At 35.9% G+C, this 25,920-nt stretch overlaps 1 long non-coding RNA gene across 1 annotated transcript in view; it reads left to right on the plus strand.

Annotated features, from left to right (window-relative positions):
• LOC134665460 (uncharacterized) overlaps positions 1–25,920 on the plus strand; it is a 131,645-nt gene that overhangs the window by 72,463 nt on the left and 33,262 nt on the right. The window lies entirely within an intron of this gene.

A 25,920-nucleotide genomic window follows, 5' to 3' on the forward strand; every position in this document is an offset into this window, starting at 1 on the left:
AGTACTCGGCGATGGTTTTTTTCACGATGGTCTTGACATCTTCGTCTTTAGTGATATCTGCTCTGATGATGAGAGGTTTATTGCCGAGTTGTTCGCACTGCTTTGCGACTATTACATTAATTTAAAACAATTGTTTGTTACATAATTAAAACAAGAATTGTTTTCATTAGTATTAAAATAAAAGAAAACCGCAAATAATCTTGCAGACTAATTCGGATCATGGGTAGATATGATGTGTTGTTCGTTCACATGTGTCTTATAGTTATTGGTTAAACCACACTAATAAAACAATAGGTTACTTACATATTTACAACAACACACCTCACCATACAACAAGTATGGGATGGTACGGAACCCTTCGTGCGCGAGTCCGACTCGCACTTGGCCGGTTTTTTATTTTTAAGTATTACATTCGTCTCGTGATTCTATTCGAAAGAATTTTGGCATTTAGGTATGTACTTATAATTTATTTTGGAACAAAATTCAATTCAATGAAAGACAGACATTCAATGTTTCATTTACCTCTATAAGCCATCGAAGCTCTTTACTCATCACAATAGCCTAAGTTGACCTTTAAAGAAGGGTTAGAATCGTAGGTACTGAAGCGTAGTCCGTAACCTACTTAGAAATATGTGACGTCCCACGGTTAAAGGTACCTTATGGCGGTTGGCGCTTACGCTATTATTAACGTCCAATATTATTGCAGCGCTGGAGAAACGTTACATTGGACACTGTCATATCTAATCCATATCGTTTCTAATTCTATTAATTGACGTATCTTAAAGTTGGAATCTGGCCGTGTGACAGTGATATGTGACGTTCTACGGAAAAAGGTACCTTATGGCGGCCGGCGCTTACGTCGCATAGCGCTGCAATAATATTGGACGTTAATAATAGCGTAAGCGCCAACCGCTATAAGGTACCTTTTGCCGTGGAATGTCACATATATCGACCTTGTCATTAAAAATAGATGGCGCTACTCGTAGTTAACCTTCATTGTCTACTGGCTATAGACGTGTTACTACTGGGCAATGTAATTTCCTTGTTTGCACAACAAATGAATATTTGACAATTTATTAAAAGCTTAATTTTTCTAATATTGATATTTCTTGAAGTCTTTAGTAAGGTTGGATCCGTAGGTCCAGTCCAGGCTCAAGAAATACTAAGAGCAATATTTCTAGTAAAACTAGTTTTATTTTAGTATTTTTTAGATGCTTGATTACTTGATTACTTGATTAGTCCTGTCCTGATATAATGCAAGTTGGATGATAAAGCAAATTCGCAGCTATAACTTTTTAATGTTTCCTTCCACTAACTAATGATTTAAGGTTTTCAGAAATTAGACTTCAGATCATTTTAATAGTCTTTTCCTATATTTAGAAAGGGAACACCCAAATATTCCGAAATACGTTTTTCCGACTTTCATAACCTCGATTTTCATAATCCCGATTTTTTACATGACCGAAATATCGAAATTACGACTTTGAAAACCACGAAAGAACAAAATCACGACTGTGTTATTTCCGAAAACTTAAAATCCGATTTTCATATGGACGAAAGCTTATAATTCCGATTTAGAAAAAATCCGAAAATATTTTTCCCGAATTTGTCTATTCCGAAAAATCATTGACGGATCGGAAATAAAGTAATTCGGTATTCAGAAATTCGATCTTTTGTGAATTCGGAATAATGAAATTCGTGATTTTCAAAATAAGATTTAAACTCACATTTTTTTAAGACTCACTAACTAAAATCCGAATCGGAGCACCCCACTATCTACGTCGTCTTGTCTGTCCTACCCCTAGAGTGTATATAAAAAGCCAGAGGCGCGGAGGGGAAGCACGCCCGCTGTAGCAAAGCGCAGAGCAGCCGAAGCGGCTGAGGCGAGCATTAGTGCCTACGCTTTGCTACGCAAGGGCCAAGAGGCTGCTATGCCCGCAGCGCCGGAGCAGTTGCGGAGCAGTTGCGGAGCAACTGTTGCCAGAAAAGTGGCTCAGGTTAGGTTAGAACTGCAACCCGACGAAATCAAACTGTTGCCAGAAAAGTGGGTTAGGTTAGGTTAGAACTGCGACCTCACGAAAACAAACTGTTGCCAGAAAAGTGGGTTAGGTTAAGTTAAAACTGCGTCCCCCAAGAAAACGAACTGTTGTCTGTAAAGTGGGTTAGGTTAGGTTAGAACTGCAACCCCCAAGAAAACGAACTGTTGCCAGAAAAGTGGGTTAGGTTAGGTTAGAACTGCGACCTTTACAGAAACCAACTGCTACTAGAAAATTGGGTTAGGTTAGGTTAGAACTGCGACCTTTACAGAAACCAACTGCTACTGGAAAAGTGGGTTAGGTTAGAACTACGACCTTTACAGAAACCAACTGCTACTAGAAAAATGGGTAAGTTTAAAACTGCGACCATTACAGAAACCAACTGCTACTGGAAAAGTGGGTTAGGTTAGGTTAGAACTGCGACCTTTACAGAAACTAACTGTTGCTAGAAAAGTGGGTTAGGTTAGGTTAGAACTGCGACCTTCACAGAAACCAACTGCTACTAGAAAAATCGGTTAGGTTAGGTTAGAACTGCGACCTTTAGGTTTAAGATCATTTATTCTCATAAGAATTTTACAATTCACTTGACGAGATAAATACAGAACAGTATATTATGTTTTGTTTAGAGCGCACAAAGAACTTAAATACTTAATTTAACTTAACTAAAACAGGTAGTTTACAATACTACTTATTACAAATTATAACTGACCGCCGGCAAAGCGGGCAGCGATAACGCGCGAGTATCTATGCAAAACAAGTTTACAATGGGGTACACGGAAAGGTTACAACTAGATGCGGCATGCATACACTGAGCGTAGTTATAGTATAACATAGGTAAGTTGGGTTTACTTAGGTCTGGGTGTATTTTAATTTAACTACATATTATATTACGTTATTGTATTTCGATTGTGTTTATTGAATGGTATATTTTATAGCTGTTATTTTCAGTGATAAGTGCAATTTATGAAAGTATCTATATACATACAAGTATCAGGTATTAACTTTTAAGCGTATCACCTAGAAATTATTTAAAACATGAATTTTAAGCAAGGATTTAAAATGGGACATTGATTTTGTTTCTTTAATAACTTTAGGAAGTTTGTTAAATAATTGAGCACCTTCGTATAAAATACTTTTACGCCCGTAGTTTGTTCGCGATGGACGTAAAATTAAGTCATTGGCATTACGTAATTTCATTCTTTGCACATGGTGTTTCCTAGTGAAATTTAATTGAGTTCGTATATCGTTTTTAAGTATTTTTCTTACTAATAGGCAGTTGTAGTACACATAGGTTTGATTTATATTCAAGAGTTTCGTTTCGCTATATAAGGTTTTAGTTGTAGTTAGATAACGATATTGAAATAGCACTTTTACAAGTTTATTCTGGGCAATTTGGAGTCCTTCGAGATTAGTTTTAGCGGCAGTACCCCACACTTCAATTAAATAGTCTATGTGCGGTTTTATAAGCGAGTTATATATGGTGTACCGTACTTGAGTTGGAATGTTTTTTGCAAAGCTGCGCAAGGCCCCGGTTAATGACGTCAATTTTGATTTTACTTTATCAATATGTGGCTTCCAATTTAAGTCTTTATCCAGTATTAACCCTAGATATTTTTCTTTTTCCACTTTTTGAATGGCTACGTTGTTTATCTTGAGAGGTTGAAATTCTGGTATTTTTTTATTTTTGGCTGCAAAAATTATATAGTTCGTTTTCGAAATGTTGATAGTTAATAAGTTACATTGAAACCATGTATTTAATAAGTCCAGATCATTTTGCGCATCATTTATAACACTGCTGATAGAGTTTCCAAAATAAAAGAGGCTTGTATCGTCTGCATATAGTGTTATGTCACCTTTAAGGCCAAGTTCGTTTATGTTATTAATATAAATAAGGAACAGTAACGGGCCTAAAATTGAGCCTTGAGGAACTCCGCATGTTACCGCCTTTTCTTCGCTTTGATGGTTTTGAATTTTAACTACTTGGCGTCGATTTTTAAGATATGATTTAAGTATATCTAATGCAGTACCAGCAATACCTAAGGCTCGTAGTTTTTGTAATAACAGGTTGTGACTGACGGTGTCAAATGCTTTTTTTAAGTCTATGAAGATGCCGAATGCTATTTGCTTATTGTCTATATTAACTTTCAGTCTTGTTACTATATCAATTGTTGCCGAAAGTGTGTTTGATTGAGGTTGAAAACCGTATTGTTTTTCATGAAGGAAATTTGTAGTGTCCAAATATGTTCTAATGCGACTATATAAGACCTTTTCAAACACTTTTGAAATTACTGGAAGAACAGAGATTGGGCGATAGTTGTTTGGATCAGAGTGGGTTCCAGATTTGTAGATTGGTGATACCTTGGCTAGTTTTAAGCTATCAGGAAAGACACCTTCATTAAGACTTCTGTTTATACAATTTGTTAAGTCTTCTTGTATTAGGTTCTTTAAATATTTTATTGACTTTGTATTTACGCCATCTAGTCCTGAGCTTGTATTATTATTTAGATTATCAATTATTTTTGAAATTTCATCAGTAGTAGCAGGTTCAAATTTGAATAATTTAAAAGGATTTGGCTTGGAAGTACAAGTATATGTTGTATTTTGACTGAAGTTTATAGGAATTGCATCTGCTAAGGTGGACCCGATATTGGAGAAATAAGTATTAAAAATGTCACACATTTCCTTTACGTCTGATGTAGTTGCTGTTCCAGAATCCAGTTTTGCCGGTGCTGAGCGTTCTGTCGATTTGTTCGCTGATAGGCTGTTAATAAGCTTCCACATCTTCGATGGATTATTTCTGCAGTCCATGAAAGCTTTATGGTAGTATCTTGTTTTCGTGCCTTGAATAATATTTGCCACTTTGTTTCGTTTAGTTTTAAACTCTTGCTTCAGTTTTTCGTCTTCTGGGTTTAGTTTTAATTTTTGCCATGAAATGTTTCTAGAGTTAATTTCCTTTATCACTTCCTGGTTAATCCAGTCTTGTCTTGGCGGGTTTATTATTTTGATTTTCGTTACTTTGTTTCTGTTTATACTTGACAGGAGTCTTTTTTCAAATAGAGTAAAGTCATTGTTTTCGTTTTCGTACTTGCAGTTTTCTATAGTTTTCCATAAATTATCGTAATTTATTTTCTCATATTTTATTTTCTGTAGAGGTTTTGGATGGTATTTTTTGACTTCAAAGTATATCTGTTTATGGTCTGACATAGATGACTCAATAATTGCAAGGTGAAAGTTATTTTCTTGTAAGTTTGTACATACATGATCCAGTATAGTTCTTGTAGACGAGGTTTCACGTGTGGAATAGTTTATGTCAATTTTGTTTATAATCTGGTAACAGTTATCTTTTAGTGTTTGTTTATAGTCCTTTACGCATTTTTCGGAACTCAGTAGATTCAGGTTAAAATCACCAAACACAAGGGCCCTTTTTCTGTTTTGGAGTTGCGTCGAGTATAGTTCTAAAAAGTTTTTAACAGTGTCATGGTTCGATCTATATACAGCGCCAATATCAATTGAGTACTTTTGAAGATGGATCCATAGGTAATGGTTACCATTTAAGCATTGCTTTTCTATGAAGTTGTGTTTAAGGAAGTTGTGAACAAAAATCGATACGCCTCCTCCTCTTTCGTTAGTTCGAGTGTTGTAATAATGCGTATATCCCGGTAGCTGGTAATTCATAGCTTCATCATCAGACTTTAGCCAAGTTTCAGTAATTACGATAATATGTATTGTATTTTGCATAGCTTCTACGGCGCACTTAAGTTCATCAAATTTGCCAGGTTTGACTATACTACGGGCGTTCGCATAGAAGCACTTTAGGGATCCTTTGCTAGTAGTTACATCAGTATAGGTGCTGGTTACTTGGTACGTTATTTTATCGGTCACTAGGCTTCGGGTACTGCTACTTGGTGCTGTTGGTTGGAGTTTTTTGACAAGTTCTTAATGATTTTGGGGATGCCTTTAACATATTTTATACTTAAAAATGTTTCACCATTTTTGGTTCTACGTTCCAGTTCTTTCTTAACGCTTTTGTAATAGGCTTGTTGTTTACAGAAACCAACTGCTACTAGAAAAATGGGTAAGTTTAGAACTGCGACCTTTACAGAAACCAACTGCTACTGGAAAAGTGGGTTAGGTTAGGTTAGAACTGCGACCTTTACAGAAACCAACTGTTGCTAGAAAAGTGGGTTAGGTTAGGTTAGAACTGCGACCTTCACAGAAACCAACTGCTACTAGAAAAATCGGTTAGGTTAGGTTAGAACTGCGACCTTTACAGAAACCAACTGCTACTGGAAAAGTGGGTTAGGTTAGAACTACGACCTTTACAGAAACCAACTGCTACTAGAAAAATGGGTAAGTTTAGAACTGCGACCTTTACAGAAACCAACTGCTACTGGAAAAGTGGGTTAGGTTAGGTTAGAACTGCGACCTTTACAGAAACCAACTGTTGCTAGAAAAGTGGGTTAGGTTAGGTTAGAACTGCGACCTTTACAGAAACCAACTGCTACTGGAAAAGTGGGTTAGGTTAGGTTAGAACTGCGACCTTTACAGGAACCAACCGTTGCTAGAAAAGTGGGTTAGGTTAGGTTAGAACTGTGACCTTTACAGAAACCAGCTGCTACTAGAAAAATGGGTTGGGTTATGTTAGAACTGCGACCTTTACAGATACTAACCGCTCCTAGAAAAGCGGGTTAGGTTAGGTTAGAACTGTAACCCCCCACAGAAAAGAAGTGTTTTTAGAAACAGAACTAACTACATACACAATTATGTAGAAACATACACAATACATAATTATGTTGAAAAATTGTGTTTGTGAGTAACTCTTATAATATTATGTAAAATAGGAAATTTTAAAAGGTATTTCTGCTTACTTTAACGACGTAGGTACCATTATTTATTATGAACAAATTCGGAATTTCCTTATTCGGAATTTAAAAAATCGGAATCACGTCAAATCGGAATTCAAAATTTCGGAATAATGACAATTCGGAATTCGTGATTTCAACAATCGTAAATGTTAAATTCGGTATTTTTCACTATCGGAATTGTAATATTCGGAATTATGTGGTTCGGAATTTAAAAAAATCGGCGGTTTTGCTATTCGGAAATATAAAACTTCGTGATTTTCATCGTTCGGTAATTACGACATTCGGAATTATGATGGATCGAGCATTTGAAAATCGGAATAATAAAATTCGATATTCTAAAATTCGGCATAAAATATTTCGGAATTGTGTAGTGTACCCATTTAGAAAATTAGATTTAGATTTAGATTTTCGTCAATCTACACACCCGTGGGACGTCACATATCTTTACTATATCGTATCTAGTTAATCTCTAATTCATTTCCCGAATCGCGCCGCTTGTCTTTAGTAGATACATACAATACATGACAGCGCTGCCAGGAGCGGAAAAATATGAACATGTGATGTCATGTTTTTCTTGCCTGTAGGGAAGCTAGCAAACAATGATCCTGCCTTATTATTTATAGTATATTTACTTATCAAAATACTTGTGTAATTTTTTTTTACAAAAACCATGGATGGATCTATTTTAGATAGTAAGTATAGTTGAAGTGTTGTGGTATTAGTTTATATAATAGGAGAACGACATTAATAATGTAAAACTAATAGGAATATAATTGGTACCTAAATTATAATAACTACAATTGGTGTAATGAAAACATTGTAACAGAATAGTAAACAGACACCATCAAATTAAATAACACTTTATAAAGAGTATATCGTATATCCGTAATGACTAAAGTAAAATAACTTCATACAGTGATATCTAAATATAGCACGAGTTTAAATAAATAAAATCATTAGGTTATAAAAACACAACAGTAAAATAACAAAAGATAAGCGCTAAGCAACTAAATAGGCTTGCGTCAATATGGTGATGCCTTTAAAGCATCAAATAGTGAACTGAAATAAATGTCATATGCTAAGAAAAAGTGTCCAAGTTAGGCCTCCAGTGCCCCAGGCTGGAATCGAACTAGCGTCCTCTGCTATCGCGGCAGCACGGACACCATGGTCGCATTTTTATCACTTGTCATATGAAACGTCACTTTTGCACCTTTATACTTGCTAGATCGTGACAGGTATGGTGATAGATGATCAAAAGTAGGCGACCATATTAGCCTTGCAGGTGGCTGGAAAGAGTAATAATGACGGGCAAAGTCGAAGGCACGAGACCTCAGGGCCCTCCTCCTACTAGATGGTGTGCTCAAATTACGGCACCTATGCAATTAAAACTGCCCGAGGCCATGCGCATGGCGGGGAACAGAACGCTATGGAGGAACCTGGTCTTCAACAGAAGGATATGAAGTCACGATCCACAGTATTGAGGGACCGACTGAAGAAGAAGGAAGGGATGAGCCACCGTGGCCGCCGACGCCACGCCATGCCATGGCACCACCACCCCCACGCCACGCCACGTTACCACCACCCCCACGCCATGCCACGCCACGTGACGCCACGGCGTGGCTGTGGTGGCGTGAGGCGTGGCGGTGGTGGCCGTGGGTGGGGTCACCGGGATCACGGCCGCATAGATAATATTGCTAAATTAATAGCATAAATAGAGTTAGACGGTCAATTATAAGTATTCATCGTACAATTGTTGCTCAAACAAAAAGGGGGGCTGCAGGTGATTGTAGGCATACTAAGGAAAAACGAACTTTTTAAAGATGGCTTATTTAAATATTTAATGCGTTTTTTCACAATTAACACAACACGTAAAGTATACAGTAAACATTTTTGACAGTAATAGGGCCTCATGAAGTTAAATCCAGATTTTTTTTTTATGAAATATTAGTTTTATTCAATAATAATCAAGGGTGCATTCGAATGCTGGATGCGGCTGCAACAGTATTCTGTTGCAACGTTAAGGTACCGTTCGGATTCAGACTACTTACACCAGCATTTCTGCAACAGTAATGTGGGCCGATATTATTGCCGACTACGCTGCTGCCGGATTTTTTGGCAGCATTAGGCAATAATGTCACGCTGCATTACCGCAGCACTATTACAGCACGGCATTACTACCGACTGCATTACCTACTGCCGCAAATGTCAAACATCCGGACAGTCTTCTTCTACCTAACGTTATCCCGGCCTTTGCCAGGGTCCGCTTTCCTACTTGCTTTCCTCCATCCGGCGTCGTCTCGTGTGAGCCCGTTCACGCTCATATCTGCTTTCACGACATCAAGCCATCGCTTTTTTGATCTGCCTTGGGGTCGGCGGCCGTCAAGGGCTAGGTTAAGGCATATGTTTCCTACGTATTCACCTGGCCTGGCTGGCGGGACAATAACAACAATGCTGTCAGTAGTAACAGCTGCTGCTGCTGCAGCTGTGTCTGCTGGTGTCTGTATTCGAACGGTACCTTTACTGCAACATTGTTGCCGTGAACGGTGTCATTGCCAGTCTCCTCAATAAAAGGAGTGACGGATTTAAATTGTTATGTATCCGAATGTGACTTCAGCGCTGTCATTATCCGAACGTAATCTTTTGCACTAACGCCATCTTGATTTTATCAACAGATCGATATACGTCTCCACAATTCGCTCTTTAATCTTCGGGATTGAGAAATTGACAAACACCCGTCCCTTTTGGAACGGGAATGTCTTAAGCAACGGGATATCCGGGTATGACAAATTCGCAAGATGATACTCCGCCTGCGAAAATAAAACATTGATGTAAAAAAATTGGTTAGTGAAATCCCACCAAAAACGTACTGTCAAAAAGTAATCAGATCTCTTGTAGAGCCAAGCTTCTAACTCTACAAGACCTAACTTCACAAACTCTAAATTCTACACCTTACTCAAAATGTGTGGTTTGGCCGTTACGTTACGTCACATGGGCGTAGGGTGGAAAACTTATTCACTATTCAATATTCTTGTTCTTCTTCCTGGCCATTATTATTCCCATCTCTAGTCGGGGTCGGCCCTCCTTATACCATATTATTAAGCCACTTTATGCGCTCAGATACACACCATGTCTCTTTTCATTCACTAATTCATTCATTCACTATTCATTATTATTATTTCTAGTAACGAAACACTAGTTGCATATTCCATAACATAACTACGACGCTGTCCAACAGTGGCGGCGCGTCAAACATATCCCTAGGCAAGCCGGGGCTAATTTGGCTTGCATATTTCCTTTACAACTCTGCTCAAACGTCAAAAAACAGGCACGCCGGTGGGAATCGGCTTTTATGGACGCGCCGCCACTGCTGTCCAACCCACAGAAGAAAGATCAAAAGCAAACCTGCGGGAACGGGCACTTTTTGAAGACCTCCGGTATACGAGCTGCGAAGACGGTGCCAAAGATTTTATCCTTAATTATGAAGTCACACGCCTTGTAGTGCATCTCAACGAAGCTTCGTCTGTACTCGTTACTGAGGAACTCGTATATATACACATCGATCTGTAATGTTGAAATGTTGTTCATAAAAAACTGAATTACTTGAAGCGCTGGTGGCCTAGCGGTAAGAGCGTGCGACTTTCAATCCGGAGGTCGCGGGTTCAAACCCCGGCTCCAACCAATGAGTTTCCCGGAACTTATGTACGAAATATCATCTGATATTTGCCAGTCGCTTTTCGGTGAAGGAAAACATCGTGAGGAAACCGGACTAATCCCGATAAGGCCTAGTTTCCCCTCTGGGTTGGAAGGTCAGATGGCAGTCCCTTTCGTAAAAACTAGTGCCTACGTCTTAGTTTCAAAAAAATCTGAACACGCACTCTAACGCCTTGACAACAGCTGCTCGTTCAGATATTTGTGAGCACCTTGACGCTAGATGTCCACTAAGAAAATAATACATAGTAATATTTGTTATGGCCGCTAGGTGGCGACAACGCCACGCGTGGCTTATGGCTAACCACCAAAATTGGTGTGGAATTGGTACTACCAGTAGCAAAGCGACGAAATCGCGGAGTGAGCCACGCCTGGTTTGGGTAACAAAACTGATGGAGTGAGAACTCTATGCTTACCTACTTATTTTTCTGTCTACGCTAAATCTACGACTTGACAGAAAAGAAACAGAACAGACAGACACAGACAGAACAATATAAAAAACAGGAGGACAGAAGAATATAAAAAAGCATAATAGCTACTCAATTCAAATTCAAGAGGATTTACCATCGACTAGCTGCCATATTCGAACTTCAAGATATTCACAAGAGACGACACGTACTAGATCCATTCTATAGTTACGTTATAGTTTAGATATCAACTAGTTCTCTTTTGCAGCGCAATTCGGACAACCAATGTCACTTTTACGTTAGATAGCGTAAGATACTTATTGACCGAAGCGAAGCGAAGGTCTACGTTTTGACTCGGGCGTTTTGCTTTTGTATGTCCGGATGTTCTCCTCTAGAGGTCGCAATTCTTAACCGATTCTCGTGAAATTTTGTTACCGAATTCTATGAACCAATAAAAAAATTTTGCCAAACCATTTTTTGAAAATTTTTCAAAATGGAAAAGTCGTGATAGCTCTCGCTTATACAAATAGTCGTATCGGTATCATAAGAAAGTATTCTTTTTGAGATATGTTTACAGATTAAATGTCAAAAAATTTAGAAAATTTATTTCGCTGGTTTTGGAGGTAGTTATTAAGATATTTAGTTTTGTATGTCCGGATGTTCTCCTCTACAGGTTGCAATTCTTAACCGATTCTCGTGAAATTTTGTAACCAAATTCTATGACTCAATAAATTTTTTTTGTCGAGACGGTTTTTGGAAATTTTTCAAAATGGAAGAGTTGTGATAGCTCGCGCTTAAACAAATAGTCGTACCGTTATCATAAGAGTGTATTCTTTTTAAGACATGTTTACAGATTAAATGGTCAAAAATTCAGAAATTTTATTTCGCTGGTTTTGGAGGTATTAAGATATTTAGTTTTTACTTGAGAATGAGTAGCTATATTTCGTCACCTCATGTAAGAACTATCATGGTGTATTTTGCAAACGTTCGCTTTTTTGTGTGCACGGAAGGTCTGGGTTCGATCCCCGGTAATTATATGCTGGGATATAACTTTTTGTATTTTTTTAAACTTAAAGTTCATATCAATTGTTGTTTTTATTTTATTTTTTATTTAATTTACTCAGTTTTAAGCTCTGCTCGCGAGGTCTACAGCTCACAGAGCCACTAGTCTATTAGATGTGAATTGCATCTCTAAGTCATATCCTGAGGAAATCGTTCAAGAGTATCTCCAGAATCGCGCAAATGTCAAATTTGACAGGTTAGATCTTAAGCATATCGTTATCGTATCTTGGTGTAGGAATCCTCTAGACCGAGTTTAGAGCAATTATTTCATGCCACCGATGATGCCAAAAACTCGGGGGTGCGCGGGACGAGGTGAGCGAAGTCCCGTGCCGTGATTGGTCCGTTCAAAGACACGGACGTCACACAAAGACACTTTCGTCTCGAACATGGAGTAAAATTACCGTATGCGTAGCAGAGGGGGTAGCGCGACTATGCTCAGGACCCGATTCAGATTTTGAAATAGATATCTATTAGATATCTTTTAGACATCACCAAGATACGATAACGATATGTTTAAGATCTAACCTGTCAAATTTGACATTTACGCGATTCTGGAGATACTCTTGAACGATTTCCACAGGATATGACTCAGAGATCCAATTCACATCTAATAGATATCTTACTCTATCTAACGTAAAAGTGACATTGGTTGCCCGTATTGCGCTGCAAAAGAGAACTAGCTGATATCTAAACTATAACGTATCTAGAGTGTCGTCTCTTGTGAATATCTTGAAGTTCGATTACGGCAGTCAGTCTGGAGGATGTTTTGTCTGTGGGATCTACTTACAGATACATTGTTGCCGAATGGAACGCGTGTCTTATAATGCAAGGTGACGTAATGCATTGGGTCGATGCGACTGTAGCGACGTGCAATGACACTCATGTATTCGTAGTATTTAGGGTTCCAGTACGTAACGTTCGGGCGTTCGAAGTCAGCGTAGTAAACCTGAAAATAAGTAATATAGTGGGTCAAGCAAATTTTGTCAGTGGCAATGTAAAGCAAACTAAAGTAGGGCAACACTCAAAGAGTAGTATTGCGCTAAGAAAAGCAGCAATGTACGCAGCAGATTTGTCTCACTTAAAGAGGTATTCCACTTACCCAGGCTCTCAGAGTCAGCCAGGTACAAATAAATTTCTGTCTCATTTACAGGGGGTTCCATTGATAGAGGTGAGAATAGATCTCTATTTCAGTTATAGAGGTGGTTAATAAGGTATTTTGTAATTATCTTTAAAAATAAATAAGGTAAAATAAACCTTATCCCTAAATACTTTTAAGTCTTGTTAAATATTTCTTTGAATTTATTTTGAATGATTCTCCAAAGGATAGATATTTTAAAATAAAATAAAATTTGATACGGCCTTCATTGCGTCTTAGAAATTTATTGGATGAAAATTTGTTTATTCGTGTTACTTATCAAGATTTCGATAGACTCAACTACATAAAGTTATTAAATCAAACTTGAAGTCGTTTAGACACAATTAAGCAAATGCGGAATTTGTGGATAGACTAAGAGTTAGTAAGAATACGGAAATTGATCAATAAAGTCCAAGTTAGAGAGGTCATAGATTGAGGTTATCTCAGATACAGAGGTCAATTCCTAAAAAACAATTAGGAAAATGTAATCTTATAAATATAGTCTCAGAAAAACAGGTAAAATATACTCTCTTTCTCAATTGTAGAGGTAAATGTGACTATAAAATCACAGCGACTAATCCCAGTTATAGAGGTTCGTTTTATCTCACTAACAGAGGTAATTTAGTGCTAAAGTGCCGGGACCGCACCATGAGTCCCAGCTATAGAGGTTTCTCACTTATCCAGGTCCCTCTTAACCAGGTTTCATATGGTAGAAAAGAGATAAGGTGTAGCTCGACGAATCCAGCAACATAAAAACTAGTCTTAGTTCTTAAACTTAAATACAAAATACAGTAAACAAGTAGCGGCCTCCTTTTTAAATATCCTTCGTTAAATTTGAATAATCTCGATTATTTAGCAGTGGCGCTAGAGTGCGCGTTGATGGGCTCTTAAGTAACTAAATAATAAGTACTAAGTAGTGCTTACCCTTTCTCTTGCTAAAACAATGCTCGTTATTAAACATACTAACATACATAAGAACCCTTGTATACACTTCACTGTAGCCATAATTACCTACTTGTAACATAAGGACCGTTATTTAGATTTTCATTTTGCATGAATACTCGGCCTTATTTTAATATTCTTTTTTAAGTAAATTGCGTTGAGACTGAATAAAGTTAGAATTATAATGAATTGTAATGTTCCATATTCTTAATGTTGCTATTAAAATGAAATCAGTATTATTTTCTACTTATTCATGGTTCTATAGGTACCTATATAGTCATTTAAATACCGATTGATTGTAATGAATGTACCTATGATTGGTGATTAATTTAGGGTTCCAATTTCAAAAACAAAACAATTGCTTCTGGGTCTCAGGAGGTTAAAATAAAGTAAAAAGAAACAATAATTCAAGAACGGTCTATAAATCTAAATACAGTGAAACCTGGTTAAGTGGGACCTGGATAAGTGAGAAACCTCTATAGCTGGGACTCATGGTGCGGTCCCGACACTTTAGCACTGAATTACCTCTGTTACTGAGAAAAAACGAACCTCTATAACTGGGATTCGTTGTTGTGATTTTATAGTCACATTTACCTCTATAATTGAGGCAGAGAGTGTGTTTTACCTCTTTTACTGAGACTATATTTATAAGATTACATTTTCCTAATTGATTTTTAGAATTTTATAGGGAATTGACTTCTGTATCTGAGATAACGTCAATCTATGACCTCTCTAACTTGGACTTCATTGAACAATTTCCGTATTCTTACTAACTCTTAGTCTATCCACAAAATTCCGCATTTGCCTAATTATGTCTAAACGACTTCAAGTTTGATTTAGTTAATTTATGTAAGCAATTAAAACTATCGAAACGAAAGCTGAAATTTTGATAAATAACACGAAAAAATTAATTTTTATTTATTCAATTTCTAATACGCAATGAAGTCCGTATCAAATTTAATTTCATTTTGAAATATCTATCCTTTGGAAAATCATTCAAAATAAATTAAAGAAATATTTAAACAGACTTAAAAAATATTTAGGGACAAGGATTATTATACCTTATTTATTTTTAAAGATACCTTATTAACCACCTCTATAACTGAAATATACTCTATTCTCACCTCTATTAATGGAACCCTCTGTAAATGAGACAGAAATTTATTTGTGCCTGGCTAACTGGGAGCCTGGGTAAGTGGAAAACCTCTTTAAGTGAGACAAATTTGCTCGTCCCTTGAGATCTCACTTATCCAGGTTTCACTGTATATAAACGTGAAAGACCTGACTGACTGACTGACTGACTTAAATCAACGCACAGCCCAAACCGCTGGGACTAGAAAGTCCAAATTTGGCAACTAGATTCCATATAAGGTCTAGGGGTCCACTAAGAAAGGATTTTTCAAAATTCAACCCCTAAAGGAGTGAAATGGGGGTCCAAAGTTTGTATGGGGTTAAAGTTTTCTTTTAAGCTAGGAATTTGAAACTTCGTAGAAAGATATATTATTAAAATACAAGAAAACCAATTTCAGCGTTTTTGAAAATTCATCCCCTAAGGTGGTGAAAAAGGGGTTGAAAGTTTGTATGGATATCAAACATTTTTTCGAGTGTTGGACTTCAATCTTTGTATTTAGGGATAATATTAGAAGACAGGAAAAGTAATTTCAGCGTTTTGTAAAATTCATCCTCTAACAGTGTTAAAAAGGGGTTGAAAATTTGAATCAGTTACAAATGCTTTGAAAATTCTTATAAAGGCATAATAGCCGATTACAAAAAAAGTAATTGCAACACTTTTGGAAATTCAACCCCTAAGGGGGTTAAAAAGGGGATAAAAGTTCGTCTTCGGGTGCAAATCTTATTTTAAGCTAGGAACTTGAAACTGTGTAATAACGTATTAAATTAAAATACAAGAAAACTGATTTCAGCGTTTTAGAAAATTCATCCCCCAAGGCGGTGAAAAAGGGGTTGAAAGTTTGTATGGTTATCAAACATTTTTTCGAGCGTGGGATTTGAATCTTTGTATTGGGGGATATTATTAGAAGACAATAAAAGTAATTTCAGCGTTTTGTAAAATTCATCCCCTAACAGGGTTAAAATGGGGTTCAAAGTTTGAATCCATTACAAATGCTTTGAAACTTCTTAGAATGACATAATAGCCGATTACAAAAAAAAGTAATTGCAATGTTTTTGGAAATACAAGCCCTAAGGTGGTTAAAAAGGGGATGAAAGTTCGTCTTGCGGTGCAAATTCAATTTTAAGCTAGGAACTTGAACTTTTTGCAAAAAAAGGTATTAAATTTAAAAAAAACATGAAAACTAAGCATTTTTGAAAATTCATCTCCCAGGGTGCGAAAGGGGTTGGAAGTTTGTATGGAGATTAGATATTTTATGAGTGCGGAACTTGAATTTTTGTATAAGGGCATAGGTATTATTAGAATAGGTACAAGAAAAGTAATTTCAGCAACCAACATCAAAATCCACTTGACTTAAAACTTCATACAACTTGCTATAAAAGAAAAGTAATTTCAACATTGCTTGGATATGAAAATTATAGGTACCTAAAGATGCCAAATGTTGAAGATAAGATTCCACGCGGACGAAGTCGCGGGCAACAGCTAGTAATTACATAATTAGCTAAATGCTTACATTAATTCTGTAAATAAAAGGGAAAACCTCAAGGGTCAAATTATTGTTGTAAATTTATCTCTGCGTCAAACAAAATTATGAAAGGAACGATTCTAACAATAGAAGGGTTCTATTGCAAACCTGTCAAGTGTGATCATTACTCGTCCTTACAAACCGAATAGTCACGGAAAACTGCGTCTTATTACTATGTACATAAAATAGACAATGGTACACCTACTTGTTAAATACAGAATACTCTTAACAATGATGTCTGACAGCGGAAGGTTCAGAAGAGGTTCAGAAGCATTCGGCCCAATTTCGAACTTTATGATAATGTCAAATATTAAAGTCTGTTAGGTATGTAAACAATCAATTTGTACATTTTCGGGTATGTATTTATAACCAGTTATTGTTTAACCAACCAAATACAAAACCTCCTGTATCAGTCACTGAACGACCTGACTTTAACCTATATTATTTTATCATGTAATGTTTTCATCTACCCTCAACTGGCTGAAGGAGCCATTTGAGGGTAGTTTTTGTTTACTTTTATTTAAATATTTCAGTCAGCAGCAGAAGATGCTAAGCGGGCGAGGTGTTCAAAATTACATTGACACGCACTTATTCTCTTAACAATAAAGACGCGTCAAGCTCATTTTGAACACCTCGCCCGCTTAGCAACTTCTGCTGCTAACTGTACGTCCATATTATCGAGTTAACCTCTTCATACTTTATGTCATAAAAATCGTTTCTTTAATAGTTATCAATAGAGTGCATGAGGAGTGCAATAGAGTTTATATTATGAATAAACGTATGTAAAAATAACATCCATTTTACATTTAAAGAAAACTTCTTCGAACTATGCCTCATCGTAACTTAAAAGTTAATTTAATAACTTAAATAACGATGTCTAGACCTAATAATTTGGACATTTAGCATAAATAGTATTAGCTCTAACATATAATATGTCGCGGCATAATTTTCCAACTCGGTGCTTCTGCCTTTGAAACTTCGAAACTTTACGTTTCTAAGTGAAGTTAATTTTAGAAAGTGATAAATTATTAATGTAACCTTGTCAGAGAATTTGAATGGGTCAAACAGATCACTGTGTTACGTTCTTTCCTGTGGACATACACAAAGTTAAGGGCTATAAAGATTAATTTTCTTATTTAACCCTTATCCATGTAAAAAGGTCCTCCTTTTATTTACAGAACTATGATAAAATCATTACTTACATGCCCACAAGCTGTTAACTATTGCCCACAGGAGAGAAAACTAGCGTGTTCGCGCGAACTGTACATTTTTCTTCCCTGTGGGCAATAGTTAACAGCTTGTGGGCATGTAAGTAATGATTTTATCATAGTTCTGTAAATAAAAGGAGGACCTTTTTACGTGGGTTAGGGTTAAATAAGAAAATTAACCTTTATAGCCCTTAACTTTGTGTATGTCCACAGGAAAGAACGTAACACAGTGATCTGTTTGACTTGAATATGTCAAGTTAAATTTACTTTATTGCGTAATACCATTTATTTTACGATTAGTTGTTACACATAAACTTTACATATATGTATAATAAAAATGGCAGAGTCGTGACACCTCGCGCCTAAATAAATAGTCCTATCGAATAAGATTCTTTTTCTTTCAAGACATGTTTGACAGAGTACGAGTAACTGGCAAAAAATGCAAAAAAAAAACAAAAGATTTATGTTTTACACTTAAATTTCATACTGTTTTTTTATCTTTATTTAATTTTCTTATTTTGAATAATTATAAATTTCGTATTGTTGATTGATCAATACGCTGTGTGACTCTGTCGTCTGGCAAGATCCCAATTGAATAAGCTATGCTCGCGAGGTCTACAGCTCACAGAGCCACCAGTTTACTTATTAGAAAATTAAGAATCTCGTATAGTAGGTATACTATGTACCTTGTCGAATAACAACTAGAGATGCAACGGATAGTTGTTTGGCCGGATACCGGATGTTCGGCCTGACCATCGGCTGAATATTCGGTATCCGGCAGCCGAATATTCGGCCGGTGGAACTATACCAACATTTCGGTTTTTCAGGTGCACATTGTGCAGGTTTTGACCTGTTTCGTAGTGAAAGTTTGCGCGGACTCTTTTCTGGGTTCGAAATGAGTGCGTGTGCAAGTGAGAGGAATGCTTAACAGCGGTATTCGAACAATGATATTAGCATTCCTTCGACGATTATACGTCGAATACTAGATATTGAAACGATATGGATCGGATATGTCAGGGTCAAACAAGTGTCAAAATTGACGTTTCTTCAAACAAAAACGTCACTTCTGACACTTGCTTGACACTGACATATCCGATCAATATCGTTTCAATATCTAGTATTTGAGGTATCATTGTTCGAATACGGCTGTAAATTGTTTTAAAATAATAAACAAGTACGATTTATGACCGTGACCTTTTCTCAACTCCAATTTGTTTACCTACTCCGAAATCAAGCAAAGTGTAGGTCACTATCCGGTATCTGGCCGGATATTAAAATAAAGGTGCATCGGTGCATCTCTAATAACAACAGCTGCGTGGTATAGTTGTGAGTGACAACGTGACTGCCGAAGTGGATAATGAACTCCGCCTCACTGGTTATCCTTGAGCCAGTGAGCTATCTGTTAAACCATAAAGAAATATAAAATAGAGTGCTAACTCTATAAATCACTTTTAATACTAAGAGGACTATTTTCGCAGTCGATATCTAGCACCGAGTAGCGGAATTTTCGCTACTTGATACTAGAATTTTGACGTTTGACACTCGTTTTGAAATTATGACCTATAAGTGATACATGCACTGCGTACGCTATCAAAATGATTGCAGATTTTTCTTGGTCTTACTCTATCATACACTCAAAGTGACCGAAAATCTATAGTTAGATAAAATTTTCTGTCGTAACCTACACAGCATACCTTCGTCGTAAAAAATTGAGACGCACTATACCAAAAGACGTTGTATGAAGAGGCTCTTCTAAATATAGATCGATCACCAGCCAAAAACACGGAAATCCGCCAAGACCAAGATGTTGCGAATGCCTTTATTCAGCAATGTGCTCTCTTCAGCCGACATGGTTCAGCAATTCATACCAGGATTTATTTTCCTGCTCGAGCAGATTCGACATTTATTCAACACAATTTACACAATACGCTGTAATAAGGTCGGCGAGCCAGACAATGGATTTCCAGACACCTGTCTCAGGATGCCGACCCTTCCTTAATATTTGCTGAGGGGATGTTCGAGGGTATTTTATTGGGAAGACATGCGTGATAAGCAAAGGCGTGGAATTTTTTGTAGATTTTGTTCGTAAAATAGCGCGAAGGCATTTCATATTTTTTTGTCAATTAACGAAAAACAAAACATGTTCATCCTGGTCACGGCACCAATTTCACACTTCACACTTTTTGTTATAGCTTAATTATTTTTTCGATTATTGAAATTTGGACCGTTACAAGGAGACAACAATTAAGAATAAAACTTGCTCGGTTTAGCAATTAATTTTATTATAAAATTGTGGATTAAAGCTAGGCCATAGAGAAGTAAGTATGCATAGAGCAGAAAGATACATTCATTTGTACAATTTATTATATTAGTTTTTAGTTACCCTTTTTCATACCATAAATGAGGCTAAACATGTAATACCTACCACTATAAGTACGTATTATTAACACCTTGTAGGGGAGACTGAGGTAGGTAATACCAAGGTAAGTTGACACAGCGTTCATTTCGAATTCTAACCAACTTCATCATACATGGTTTAGGCATCAGAAGAGCAGTTCAGTTTTACAACGTTTAGAGCTATAATATTAATAAAAGTAAGTTTATGGTTTCAAGGCCATATCTCTATCAGTTTTGGCATTTAAAAAAATTAAGGAACCGCACAAATGAAAACATGTTACCACAATATCAAAAAACTTAAAAAAAGTTTTCACATTTGGCTTAAAGTCTTTGCAGTTACTAAAGACGCAATAAATGTTTTCAATAAGAATATTTTTATTGAACCCAATCAATTTTGACATTTTTGATTGGTGCACATTTATGGTGACGATACAAATGATACTAGAAAAGATAAAAATAGAAAATTATAGTACAAATAGCTTCTACGTTTATAATGAAAATCTTCAATTAAGTAATTCTCTTCTCTTCAAATAAGACCTCTTTATTCATGTCAGTTCTGAAATATAATTTGATAATAACAAAACACGTTGTAGTATTTTTAATTTCATTACGATAACATGCTTGTTTGAACATTTTCATTAATGGAAAAGATACATATATAGGCTGGCTATAGGCTGTATAGGTAGGTACTTACGTATACTTAAAATGATTGGTGAGCCGTAATTGTCATTAGCTTATCTTGCGTGAAATGTGGTACAAAAATCTGGTTGTCAATCAACAACCAGTGATGTTATTAACTAAGCGACAACCAACCAAGTGGGTTGAACCTTGATAGACTGTATGGGCAAGCGGCTCAATATAGTTTCCGAAATATAAATTGCACCGATTGGTAATAAAAATATTTTGTTTACGAATACAAAAGGACAAAAGGAGGTGAATCAGAATCATTTATTTTGCTAGAACACACACACATACATACACACACAATACAGATACAGATGGTACAATTTGTCATGTCAGTAGATGGGTGATGACGTGAATACATGTTCTGCCAGAATTATGCCGAACAAAACTTATACTAAGTGGTACCTACATTTAGCCTAAGTTTACCATAACATTACATTTTTATAACTAATAATTCGATAATTCGGAAGCTAAGAAAATTATTATTATACAAATTATAATAAAATTACAATTATAGACACAATACATTCTATACACATTATTACACTTTTTTTCTACAAGATATCTTGTGAAATGCTTTGCCGCATGTCCCATCCATATACTTACTTTAATTTTCTGCTTATTGTAACATTAGAGTGCGAAATACTTAGCACAGAATAAGCGATGCCGTATGGCACCGCTCGACGCGAGAGAGAGAGAGAGAGAAAGGACACCAGAGCTCGTCTAGTGTGTCAAGCATACATTATAGTAAGTGAAATACACGCATTATACGACATGATTGAACTGCAGCAGTATGATGGTGTAGTTGGCTGTGATGGCGAGCACGGCGGTGAGCAGTGACATCTGCACGGGCCACGTCAACAGTCGCACGCGCAGCGGCGCCGCGCGCAGGCGCCGACACAGCGCGCGCGCCGACCGAGCGCACTCGCCTGCCGCGTTTCCTGAAACTGCGATAAATAAATATCTTACTTGTGTCGTTTTCTCTAGAGTATTAAAAATGAAATGATGACTAACAAAAAAACTTACATCCTTGTAGTAAACTATAGAGCAATGCCAAAGACGAGTCAAGCTTGTCCGCCTCATCGCGCAGGCGCTGTCCGCTCCGCACGATTATCAGAGTCACCATCGTGTAGTTAAATATCAACATGGCCGAGCTTTGGACACTCAATGACATTACCTGGCCCTAAAACAAAGGAAACGCTTAAAAAAATATTTTCTCAATAAAAAATTTTTTTGGCCTCAACTCCATCTTGATTTTGCATTTTATATTTAATTTGAAGAATTATTGTCAAATGCGAAATATTAAGATAAAACAAAAATTACTTAGTTAGCTATGTATATAATTGCTTATTAGCCTTTGTATTTTTTATCAAGACAGAGCTTAGAATTAATCCTAATATTGCTATAAAACATGTATGTGCATTGGTCATTAGTGTCATTACACACATCCGCTTTCTTATAGCGCTTCGGCTTCGGCAATATCACCTCGTGTGAAATGACTAATGACCAACGTAGCACACTTGTATTGCAATAAACAATTCTGTAAGACGGTATAAAAAGGTCAAAAATACATGCTAGAAAGTTTATATAAGTACATACCGGCTGAATCAGAATGCAAACACTTCTATATAAGAGCAGTATGTAGTATACTGTCGTAGAAAATATCACTATGGCGATCTACAAAATAAAACAAATATCATTATGAATGAGGTAAGAAGACAATTTATTTTTATAAATGAACCGTAAGTTTAACCGTGGATTTTTTGCCAGTTGTAATAATATTTGGCATTAAAAAATAACAATTTGTTAGACAAATACATATTATCAACCATAAAGAAATAAGATTTACGTTTAGTGTAAGCTTGATAAAATTTATTTCCTCGTGAATGTTATGAAGATTAGTGTCGTTAATTAAATAATTAGTAATTTTTCTTTACAAATATTTTAGTAAGTATTCGGTAATTTAAAGCATTACCTCAAGACCAAAACACGAAGAAAGCTCCTCGGTACAATCTGACAAATGCTGACTGACCACCCACCACTTAGTAATATTATCTTCAAGTCTCGAGAATTCTTCACCATTAAATTGCTCTTTATTTTTTAACTTTTCTGCAGTTGCCAAAATACAGCCGTTCAAATATTCCAAGCAAGCAACAATCACCTCAGATAATATATAATAAGTTAAACATTCGACAAAATAACGACTCTGCGCAATGATATTACAGGTAATGAACAAAATATTGGTAAATGAAGCATATTCATGAAAAAATCTAAAATATTCATGCAAGGTGATTGCTATGATCCCAAGCACTACAATACTTATTATCATCGAAGACACTATAAGCACTCGCTTATTCAGATTATGAATCACTTTCATGAAAACCAAATCTTTGCACCAATTGTGGATGATATTAATACACTGAATGTAATTTTTAAATGAACTCGAATAGCATAAACTCAGCACTAAAAAACACAATGTGTTAATAATTTCGAAAGAAATATATACGATGAAAGAATAATACAACATATTTGTAGGTGAGAATTTTCTTACTAATTCTAACGTACTCTGAGCAAAAATTACGGAACCGCACAAATGAAAACACGCGAACACGAGTACAAAAAGCTTAACAAAAGTTTTCAATTTTGGTTTAAAGTCTGTGTAATTTCTAAAAACGCCAAAAATATTCTCGACAAGAATAATTTTATTGATAACATTTAATTCTGTCATTGTCAGGCTCACAAGACTGGCGGGTAGCGATACAAATGAAATTATAACTGGTATGCATCAAATAGAAAACTAATACCTATGGAACAAAAAGCTTTTAAGTTTATTAAAAACTTCAGTATGTTTCCTGGTTTATTTAATTTCATCGCGACATGGGTTGATTAGAAATTACATTAATGGTACTGATATTATTATCTTCAATTTGTATGCATAATGTATGATAATAATTAGAAAATTATGATTTAATTGTTTGATATTCAATTTCTCATCAAGTAAAATCAGTGAAAAATCGTCCAACATTATATAACATGGTTAAACTGTAGCAATATGATGGTGTAGTATCTTTACTATTTCATATCTAGTTAATCTCTAACTCATTTCCAGAATCGAGCCGTCAGTTTGCACGTTTTCTACTACTTTCAGGCATGCACTTAATAAATTTAATAACGAAACTTCCGTGAGACACATACATATTTAATATTTTAAGAACGCGCCACTCACTACACGTATTTTAAGTCGAAAAACGCTCGACATGTTTCACGCCGTTATATTTAATATACACTTATTATATAATATTTTAAACTTTCGCGTTTTGAATACATATTAACTCACATTATAGACGGGTCTAACGCGAATTATATAATTCGCGTTAGACCCGTCTATAATGTGAGTTAATATGTACACTTATTATAGTTTGCGCGCGAACTTTGAAGAAAAAATTACCCCAGGAACTAAAATAATGGGTACCACCATCTACTCCCACACATCAGTGGACCTTATGCCTTTTGTAATAAGGTCCACCGATGTGTAGCTGTTTGTACCCGCCTTACTTGTTATGAGTAAGTTGTGAAGCTTGGACAAGTTCTCACTCAGACTAAAAAAAATATCGTTCGACGACTTTATGTCAAATAAAATGAAGACAATAAAGTAGGTCAACGAGAAGCCTTATGAAACCGTAGGTACCTAATCAAATATGTGTGTAGAGTCTAGAGTTCTAGACTGATAGAGTCTACGCCGTAGACTAATATCCACTGATTTCAAATTCATAAAAGCGTCGCAGAAGTACGTAAATAATGATATCAGTGATATTAAACAAACGCTGAAATGTAAGATGAAGTCGCTGAAATAAATATTACATTTACAAAAAAAGTAATATTCTTAAGAAGGACTTTTCACCCTTAAGTTAATTTCACACTATAATAATAAAAGGAAACAATGTTTATAGGATGGTTATTTTATTTTTCAGTCCCCGTTACTCAGCGTTAAAACTAAAAATATTCTTCTTCCTCAATTTCTTTAGTAGAAAATGTTTTCTAGTTGGTATGTTCCACGATTAAAAAGAAAGCTATAAAGCATTGTGACATGGCCGCAATCTACTTGACTCACTTGACATTGACGTGACTTGTTACTATGGATGTAATATGTGTCAGATGAGCGTTCGTCTGAAACTTGTTGGAAGCATAACTATAGAGTTCTGTAAGTATAGTCGTTCGATTTGTAGCTGGACCCGAACGGCTAGCAAGCAAGAATGGCAAGATAAATGTAAGTTTAATTTTATGTACGTTATTATTTTGTTTATTTGAAAATAAACTACATGAATGGCTTCACGACAAAAACTTTTATAGTGTGAGCACAGGACGTGAGTGAATTTTTTGACATGGGTTAAGTTAATAAGCAATAACATACATGGTATGGTTAAATTTATTTATCTATTGAGTAGGTAGATAATTAAGAACCATAATTTATTAAATGTTTTATTTAGTTTGTAAGAATGATTAGGGAATGTAATAACCGGCCAAACTTCATAACCGGTTTCGGTTACGGTTATGCCCGAAAAATAACCGAATATCGGTTATAATCGGTTACGGTTATTTTCGACGAAAAATTATAAATTTACAAGTTATGAAATTTTGACAAAATATTCGATTATAGCCGAATATTTCGGTTACGGTTATAACCGATTTGCATTCCCTAAGAAAGATACATTAATTTGTACAATTATATTAGTTTTTAGTTACCCTTTTTCATACCATAAATGAGGCTAAACATGTAACACCTACCACTATAAGTACGTATTATTAACACCTTGTAGGGGAG

Source organism: Cydia fagiglandana, chromosome 6 (assembly GCF_963556715.1).
Source record: "Cydia fagiglandana chromosome 6, ilCydFagi1.1, whole genome shotgun sequence".
Lineage (NCBI taxonomy): Eukaryota > Metazoa > Arthropoda > Insecta > Lepidoptera > Tortricidae > Cydia > Cydia fagiglandana.